This window comes from Gobio gobio (assembly GCF_949357685.1).
Source record: "Gobio gobio genome assembly, chromosome: 8".
In the NCBI taxonomy this organism is placed as follows: Eukaryota; Metazoa; Chordata; class Actinopteri; order Cypriniformes; family Gobionidae; genus Gobio; species Gobio gobio.
Window position 1 is genome coordinate 6,620,310 of NC_137114.1, and position 9,727 is coordinate 6,630,036.

Sequence of the window (9,727 nt, forward strand, 5' to 3'; positions counted from 1 at the left end):
GAAATAGTCCTCTAACTACAAATGGACCTATTCATGGCTTAATCAGCTATTTTTCTCACATGTTACCTCTTTTAGGATTTGGTAGTACATGGTGCTGTGGCTTAGTTGGTCAAAGCGCCTGTCTAGTAAACAGGAGATCCTGGGTTCGAATCCCAGCAGTGCCTAATGTGTGGCTTCGAGGAGTAGACATCCAAACTTTTCAGATGTAAAGCCGTCTGGACTTCTAGTTTGCAAATGAAGCCTTTAAAAAGGTTGTTGGTTTATGGGTCACGCATGGTGACACGCGTATTGAGAGTTTCGATCCAAAATTAAATGATTTGAGACATTCCCTCATCCCTGAACTGAAGCCTACCCACCTTTCAGGTTTCGGAAATAATCCTCCAACTTCAAAGGGACCTATTCATGACTTAATCATCTATTTTTCTCATGTGCTACCTCTTTTAGACTTTTTAGACCAAAACATTTCTTTGCTAGTGTAACTGGCGCTGTGGCTTAGTTGGTCAAAGTGCCTGTCTTGTAAACAGGAGATCCTGGGTTCAAATCCCAGCAGTGCCTATGCCACAGGATTTGGAATATGCTCATTTTACCTTTTGAGACCATTTGAAATCCTTTACATGCTGGACAGTGTGTCCAAACGAAACAAAATGGAAGTGCTGAACATGCAAAAGTTCCTTGAAGTGTGACCTTTCGTGGCTCTGTGGCGCAATGGATAGCGCATTGGACTTCTAGGTTGTGAATGGAGGTATTCAAAGGTTGTGGGTTCGAGTCCCACCAGAGTCGTGCATATCCTCTTTTGCTCAAATATCTTTGTGTTGGACAAGCATATGCTTAAACCTGATGTGCACAAAGTTCTTCAGAAGCCTACCTTTCCTGTTCTGCTTATTTCGCTTATTGTACACACCCAACTCAGATTACAGAGATCTCTACTAATTAGCTCAGGTCACCTGTTTTAAATAAGGGAGATAACAAGAATGGTTTGAAAACCACTGGTTGAGGCCAAAATCCGCTACTGCCAATTGATGGCCACCTACCTAGCCAAAAAATGCTTTCTATTTCTCCTAGCTGAAACAGAATTTAGATGTATTGTTACTTGAGGTTCACAAAACATTTGAGACAGGAGTAATGAGAGATTCAATCCGAAATGAAATGATTTGAGATATTCCCTTATCCCAGAACAGAAGCCTGCCAACCTTTCAGGTTTTGGAAATAGTCCTCTAACTACAAATGGACCTATTCATGGCTTAATCAGCTATTTTCCTTACATGTTACATCTTTTAGGCTTTGGTAGTACATGGCGCTGTGGCTTAGTTGGTCAAAGCGCCTGTCTAGTAAACAGGAGATCCTGGGTTCGAATCCCAGCAGTGCCTAATGTGTGGCTTCGAGGAGTAGACATCCAAACTTTTCAGATGTAAAGCCGTCAGGACTTCTAGTTTGCAAATGAAGCCTTTAAAAAGGTTGTTGGTTTATGGGTCACGCATGGTGACACGCGTATTGAGAGTTTCGATCCAAAATTAAATGATTTGAGACATTCCCTCATCCCTGAACTGAAGCCTACCCACCTTTCAGGTTTCGGAAATAATCCTCCAACTTCAAAGGGACCTATTCATGACTTAATCATCTATTTTTCTCATGTGCTACCTCTTTTAGACTTTTTAGACCAAAACATTTCTTTGCTAGTGTAACTGGCGCTGTGGCTTAGTTGGTCAAAGTGCCTGTCTTGTAAACAGGAGATCCTGGGTTCAAATCCCAGCAGTGCCTATGCCACAGGATTTGGAATATGCTCATTTTACCTTTTGAGACCATTTGAAATCCTTTACATGCTGGACAGTGTGTCCAAACGAAACAAAATGGAAGTGCTGAACATGCAAAAGTTCCTTGAAGTGTGACCTTTCGTGGCTCTGTGGCGCAATGGATAGCGCATTGGACTTCTAGGTTGTGAATGGAGGTATTCAAAGGTTGTGGGTTCGAGTCCCACCAGAGTCGTGCATATCCTCTTTTGCTCAAATATCTTTGTGTTGGACAAGCATATGCTTAAACCTGATGTGCACAAAGTTCTTCAGAAGCCTACCTTTCCTGTTCTGCTTATTTCGCTTATTGTACACACCCAACTCAGATTACAGAGATCTCTACTAATTAGCTCAGGTCACCTGTTTTAAATAAGGGAGATAACAAGAATGGTTTGAAAACCACTGGTTGAGGCCAAAATCTGCTACTGCCAATTGATGGCCACCTACCTAGCCAAAAAATGCTTTCTATTTCTCCTAGCTGAAACAGAATTTAGATGTATTGTTACTTGAGGTTCACAAAACATTTGAGACAGGAGTAATGAGAGATTCAATCCGAAATGAAATGATTTGAGATATTCCCTTATCCCAGAACAGAAGCCTGCCAACCTTTCAGGTTTTGGAAATAGTCCTCTAACTACAAATGGACCTATTCATGGCTTAATCAGCTATTTTTCTCACATGTTACCTCTTTTAGGATTTGGTAGTACATGGTGCTGTGGCTTAGTTGGTCAAAGCGCCTGTCTAGTAAACAGGAGATCCTGGGTTCGAATCCCAGCAGTGCCTAATGTGTGGCTTCGAGGAGTAGACATCCAAACTTTTCAGATGTAAAGCCGTCTGGACTTCTAGTTTGCAAATGAAGCCTTTAAAAAGGTTGTTGGTTTATGGGTCACGCATGGTGACACGCGTATTGAGAGTTTCGATCCAAAATTAAATGATTTGAGACATTCCCTCATCCCTGAACTGAAGCCTACCCACCTTTCAGGTTTCGGAAATAATCTTCCAACTTCAAAGGGACCTATTCATGACTTAATCATCTATTTTTCTCATGTGCTACCTCTTTTAGACTTTTTAGACCAAAACATTTCTTTGCTAGTGTAACTGGCGCTGTGCCTTAGTTGGTCAAAGCGCCTGTCTTGTAAACAGGAGATCCTGGGTTCAAATCCCAGCAGTGCCTATGCCACAGGATTTGGAAGTGCTCAATTTACCTTTTGAGACCATTTGAAATCCTTTACATTATGGACAGTGTGTCCAAACGAAACAAAATGGAAGTGCTGAACATGCAAAAGTTCCTTGAAGTGCGACCTTTCGTGGCGCTGTGGCGCAATGGATAGCGCATTGGACTTCTAGGTTGTGAATGGAGGTATTCAAAGGTTGTGGGTTCGAGTCCCACCAGAGTCGTGCATATCCTCTTTTGCTCAAATGTCTTTGTGTTGGACAAGCATATGCTTAAACCTGATGTGCACAAAGTTCTTCAGAAGCCTACCTTTCCTGTTCTGCTTATTTCGCTTATTGTACACACCCAACTCAGATTACAGAGATCTCTACTAATTAGCTCAGGTCACCTGTTTTAAATAAGGGAGATAACAAGAATGGTTTGAAAACCACTGGTTGAGGCCAAAATCTGCTACTGCCAATTGATGTCCACCTACCTAGCAAAAAAATGCTTTCCATTTCTCCTAGCTGAAACAGAATTTAGATGTATTGTTACTTGAGGTTCACAAAACATTTGAGACAGGAGTAATGAGAGATTTAATCCGAAATGAAATGATTTGAGATATTCCCTTATCCCAGAACAGAAGCCTGCCAACCTTTCAGGTTTTGGAAATTGTCCTCTAACTACAAAGGGACCTATTCATGGCTTAATCAGCTATTTTCCTTACATGTTACATCTTTTAGGCTTTGGTAGTACATGGCGCTGTGGCTTAGTTGGTCAAAGCGCCTGTCTAGTAAACAGGAGATCCTGGGTTCGAATCCCAGCAGTGCCTATAACACAGTATTTGGAATATGCTCATTTTACCTTTTGAGACCATTTGAAATCCTTTACATGCTGGACAGTGTGTCCAAATGAAACAAAATGGAAGTGCTGAACATGCAAAAGTTCCTTGAAGTGTGACCTTTCGTGGCTCTGTGGCGCAATGGATAGTGCATTGGACTTCTAGGTTGTTAATGGAAGTATTCAAAGGTTGTGGGTTCGAGTCCCACCAGAGTCGTGCATATCCTCTTTTGCTCAAATGTCTTTGTGTTGGACAAGCATATGCTTAAACCTGATGTGCACAAAGCTCTTCAGAAGCCTACCTTTCCTGTTCTGCTTATTTCGCTTATTGTACACACCCAACTCAGATTACAGAGATCTCTACTAATTAGCTCAGGTCACCTGTTTTAAATAAGGGAGATAACAAGAATGGTTTGAAAACCACTGGTTGAGCCAAAATCTGCTACTGCCAATTGATGGCCACCTACCTAGCCAAAAAATGCTTTCTATTTCTCCTAGCTGAAACAGAATTTAGATGTATTGTTACTTGAGGTTCACAAAACATTTGAGACAGGAGTAAATGAGAGATTCAATCCGAAATGAAATGATTTGAGATATTCCCTTATCCCAGAACAGAAGCCTGCCAACCTTTCAGGTTTTGGAAATAGTCCTCTAACTACAAATGGACCTATTCATGGCTTAATCAGCTATTTTTCTCACGTTACCTCTTTTAGGATTTGGTAGTACATGGCGCTATGGCTTAGTTGGTCAAAGCGCCTGTCTAGTAAACAGGAGATCCTGGGTTCGAATCCCAGCAGTGCCTAATGTGTGGCTTCGAGGAGTAGACATCCAAACTTTTCAGATGTAAAGCCGTCTGGACTTCTAGTTTGCAAATGAAGCCTTTAAAAAGGTTGTTGGTTTATGGGTCACGCATGGTGACACGCGTATTGAGAGTTTCGATCCAAAATTAAATGATTTGAGACATTCCCTCATCCCTGAACTGAAGCCTACCCACCTTTCAGGTTTCGGAAATAATCCTCCAACTTCAAAGGGATCTATTCATGACTTAATCATCTATTTTTCTCATGTGCTACCTCTTTTAGACTTTTTAGACCAAAACATTTCTTTGCTAGTGTAACTGGCGCTGTGGATTAGTTGGTCAAAGCGCCTGTCTTGTAAACAAGAGATCCTGGGTTCAAATCCCAGCAGTGCCTATGCCACAGGATTTGGAATATGCTCATTTTACCTTTTGAGACCATTTGAAATCCTTTACATGCTGGACAGTGTGTCCAAGCGAAACAAAATGGAAGTACTGAACATGCAAAAGTGCCTTGAAGTTTAACCTTTCGTGGCTCTGTGGCGCAATGGATAGTGCATTCGACTTCTATGTTGTGAATGGAGATATTCAAAGGTTGTGGGTTCGAGTCCCACCAGAGTCGTGCATATCCTCTTTTGCTCAAATGTCTTTGTGTTGGACAAGCATATGCTTAAACCTGATGTGCACAAAGTTCTTCAGAAGCCTACCTTTCCTGTTCTGCTTATTTCGCTTATTGTACACACCCAACTCAGATTACAGAGATCTCTACTAATTAGCTCAGGTCACCTGTTTTAAATAAGGGAGATAACAAGAATGGTTTGAAAACCACTGGTTGAGGCCAAAATCCGCTACTGCCAATTGATGGCCACCTACCTAGCCAAAAAATGCTTTCTATTTCTCCTAGCTGAAACAGAATTTAGATGTATTGTTACTTGAGGTTCACAAAACATTTGAGACAGGAGTAATGAGAGATTCAATCCGAAATGAAATGATTTGAGATATTCCCTTATCCCAGAACAGAAGCCTGCCAACCTTTCAGGTTTTGGAAATAGTCCTCTAACTACAAATGGACCCATTCATGGCTTAATCAGCTATTTTTCTCACATGTTACCTCTTTTAGGATTTGGTAGTACATGGTGCTGTGGCTTAGTTGGTCAAAGCGCCTGTCTAGTAAACAGGAGATCCTGGGTTCGAATCCCAGCAGTGCCTAATGTGTGGCTTCGAGGAGTAGACATCCAAACTTTTCAGATGTAAAGCCGTCTGGACTTCTAGTTTGCAAATGAAGCCTTTAAAAAGGTTGTTGGTTTATGGGTCACGCATGGTGACACGCGTATTGAGAGTTTCGATCCAAAATTAAATGATTTGAGACATTCCCTCATCCCTGAACTGAAGCCTACCCACCTTTCAGGTTTCGGAAATAATCCTCCAACTTCAAAGGGACCTATTCATGACTTAATCATCTATTTTTCTCATGTGCTACCTCTTTTAGACTTTTTAGACCAAAACATTTCTTTGCTAGTGTAACTGGCGCTGTGGCTTAGTTGGTCAAAGTGCCTGTCTTGTAAACAGGAGATCCTGGGTTCAAATCCCAGCAGTGCCTATGCCACAGGATTTGGAATATGCTCATTTTACCTTTTGAGACCATTTAAAATCCTTTACATGCTGGACAGTGTGTCCAAACGAAACAAAATGGAAGTGCTGAACATGCAAAAGTTCCTTGAAGTGTGACCTTTCGTGGCTCTGTGGCGCAATGGATAGCGCATTGGACTTCTAGGTTGTGAATGGAGGTATTCAAAGGTTGTGGGTTCGAGTCCCACCAGAGTCGTGCATATCCTCTTTTGCTCAAATATCTTTGTGTTGGACAAGCATATGCTTAAACCTGATGTGCACAAAGTTCTTCAGAAGCCTACCTTTCCTGTTCTGCTTATTTCGCTTATTGTACACACCCAACTCAGATTACAGAGATCTCTACTAATTAGCTCAGGTCACCTGTTTTAAATAAGGGAGATAACAAGAATGGTTTGAAAACCACTGGTTGAGGCCAAAATCTGCTACTGCCAATTGATGGCCACCTACCTAGCAAAAAAATGCTTTCTATTTCTCCTAGCTGAAACAGAATTTAGATGTATTGTTACTTGAGGTTCACAAAACATTTGAGACAGGAGTAATGAGAGATTCAATCCGAAATGAAATGATTTGAGATATTCCCTTATCCCAGAACAGAAGCCTGCCAACCTTTCAGGTTTTGGAAATAGTCCTCTAACTACAAAGGGACCTATTCCCTGCTTAATCAGCTATTTTCCTTACATGTTACATCTTTTAGGCTTTGGTAGTACATGGCGCTGTGGCTTAGTTGGTCAAAGCGCCTGTCTAGTAAACAGGAGATCCTGGGTTCGAATCCCAGCAGTGCCTAATGTGTGGCTTCGAGGAGTAGACATCCAAACTTTTCAGATGTAAAGCCGTCAGGACTTCTAGTTTGCAAATGAAGCCTTTAAAAAGGTTGTTGGTTTATGGGTCACGCATGGTGACACGCGTATTGAGAGTTTCGATCCAAAATTAAATGATTTGAGACATTCCCTCATCCCTGAACTGAAGCCTACCCACCTTTCAGGTTTCGGAAATAATCCTCCAACTTCAAAGGGACCTATTCATGACTTAATCATCTATTTTTCTCATGTGCTACCTCTTTTAGACTTTTTAGACCAAAACATTTCTTTGCTAGTGTAACTGGCGCTGTGGCTTAGTTGGTCAAAGTGCCTGTCTTGTAAACAGGAGATCCTGGGTTCAAATCCCAGCAGTGCCTATGCCACAGGATTTGGAATATGCTCATTTTACCTTTTGAGACCATTTGAAATCCTTTACATGCTGGACAGTGTGTCCAAGCGAAACAAAATGGAAGTGCTGAACATGCAAAAGTGCCTTGAAGTGTAACCTTTCGTGGCTCTGTGGCGCAATGGATAGCGCATTGGACTTCTAGGTTGTGAATGGAGATATTCAAAGGTTGTGGGTTCGAGTCCCACCAGAGTCGTGCATATCCTCTTTTGCTCAAATGTCTTTGTGTTGGACAAGCATATGCTTAAACCTGATGTGCACAAAGTTCTTCAGAAGCCTACCTTTCCTGTTCTGCTTATTTCGCTTATTGTACACACCCAACTCAGATTACAGAGATCTCTACTAATTAGCTCAGGTCACCTGTTTTAAATAAGGGAGATAACAAGAATGGTTTGAAAACCACTGGTTGAGGCCAAAATCCGCTACTGCCAATTGATGGCCACCTACCTAGCCAAAAAATGCTTTCTATTTCTCCTAGCTGAAACAGAATTTAGATGTATTGTTACTTGAGGTTCACAAAACATTTGAGACAGGAGTAATGAGAGATTCAATCCGAAATGAAATGATTTGAGATATTCCCTTATCCCAGAACAGAAGCCTGCCAACCTTTCAGGTTTTGGAAATAGTCCTCTAACTACAAATGGACCTATTCATGGCTTAATCAGCTATTTTCCTTACATGTTACATCTTTTAGGCTTTGGTAGTACATGGCGCTGTGGCTTAGTTGGTCAAAGCGCCTGTCTAGTAAACAGGAGATCCTGGGTTCGAATCCCAGCAGTGCCTAATGTGTGGCTTCGAGGAGTAGACATCCAAACTTTTCAGATGTAAAGCCGTCAGGACTTCTAGTTTGCAAATGAAGCCTTTAAAAAGGTTGTTGGTTTATGGGTCACGCATGGTGACACGCGTATTGAGAGTTTCGATCCAAAATTAAATGATTTGAGACATTCCCTCATCCCTGAACTGAAGCCTACCCACCTTTCAGGTTTCGGAAATAATCCTCCAACTTCAAAGGGACCTATTCATGACTTAATCATCTATTTTTCTCATGTGCTACCTCTTTTAGACTTTTTAGACCAAAACATTTCTTTGCTAGTGTAACTGGCGCTGTGGCTTAGTTGGTCAAAGTGCCTGTCTTGTAAACAGGAGATCCTGGGTTCAAATCCCAGCAGTGCCTATGCCACAGGATTTGGAATATGCTCATTTTACCTTTTGAGACCATTTGAAATCCTTTACATGCTGGACAGTGTGTCCAAACGAAACAAAATGGAAGTGCTGAACATGCAAAAGTTCCTTGAAGTGTGACCTTTCGTGGCTCTGTGGCGCAATGGATAGCGCATTGGACTTCTAGGTTGTGAATGGAGGTATTCAAAGGTTGTGGGTTCGAGTCCCACCAGAGTCGTGCATATCCTCTTTTGCTCAAATATCTTTGTGTTGGACAAGCATATGCTTAAACCTGATGTGCACAAAGTTCTTCAGAAGCCTACCTTTCCTGTTCTGCTTATTTCGCTTATTGTACACACCCAACTCAGATTACAGAGATCTCTACTAATTAGCTCAGGTCACCTGTTTTAAATAAGGGAGATAACAAGAATGGTTTGAAAACCACTGGTTGAGGCCAAAATCTGCTACTGCCAATTGATGGCCACCTACCTAGCCAAAAAATGCTTTCTATTTCTCCTAGCTGAAACAGAATTTAGATGTATTGTTACTTGAGGTTCACAAAACATTTGAGACAGGAGTAATGAGAGATTCAATCCGAAATGAAATGATTTGAGATATTCCCTTATCCCAGAACAGAAGCCTGCCAACCTTTCAGGTTTTGGAAATAGTCCTCTAACTACAAATGGACCTATTCATGGCTTAATCAGCTATTTTTCTCACATGTTACCTCTTTTAGGATTTGGTAGTACATGGTGCTGTGGCTTAGTTGGTCAAAGCGCCTGTCTAGTAAACAGGAGATCCTGGGTTCGAATCCCAGCAGTGCCTAATGTGTGGCTTCGAGGAGTAGACATCCAAACTTTTCAGATGTAAAGCCGTCTGGACTTCTAGTTTGCAAATGAAGCCTTTAAAAAGGTTGTTGGTTTATGGGTCACGCATGGTGACACGCGTATTGAGAGTTTCGATCCAAAATTAAATGATTTGAGACATTCCCTCATCCCTGAACTGAAGCCTACCCACCTTTCAGGTTTCGGAAATAATCCTCCAACTTCAAAGGGACCTATTCATGACTTAATCATCTATTTTTCTCATGTGCTACCTCTTTTAGACTTTTTAGACCAAAACATTTCTTTGCTAGTGTAACTGGCGCTGTGGCTTAGT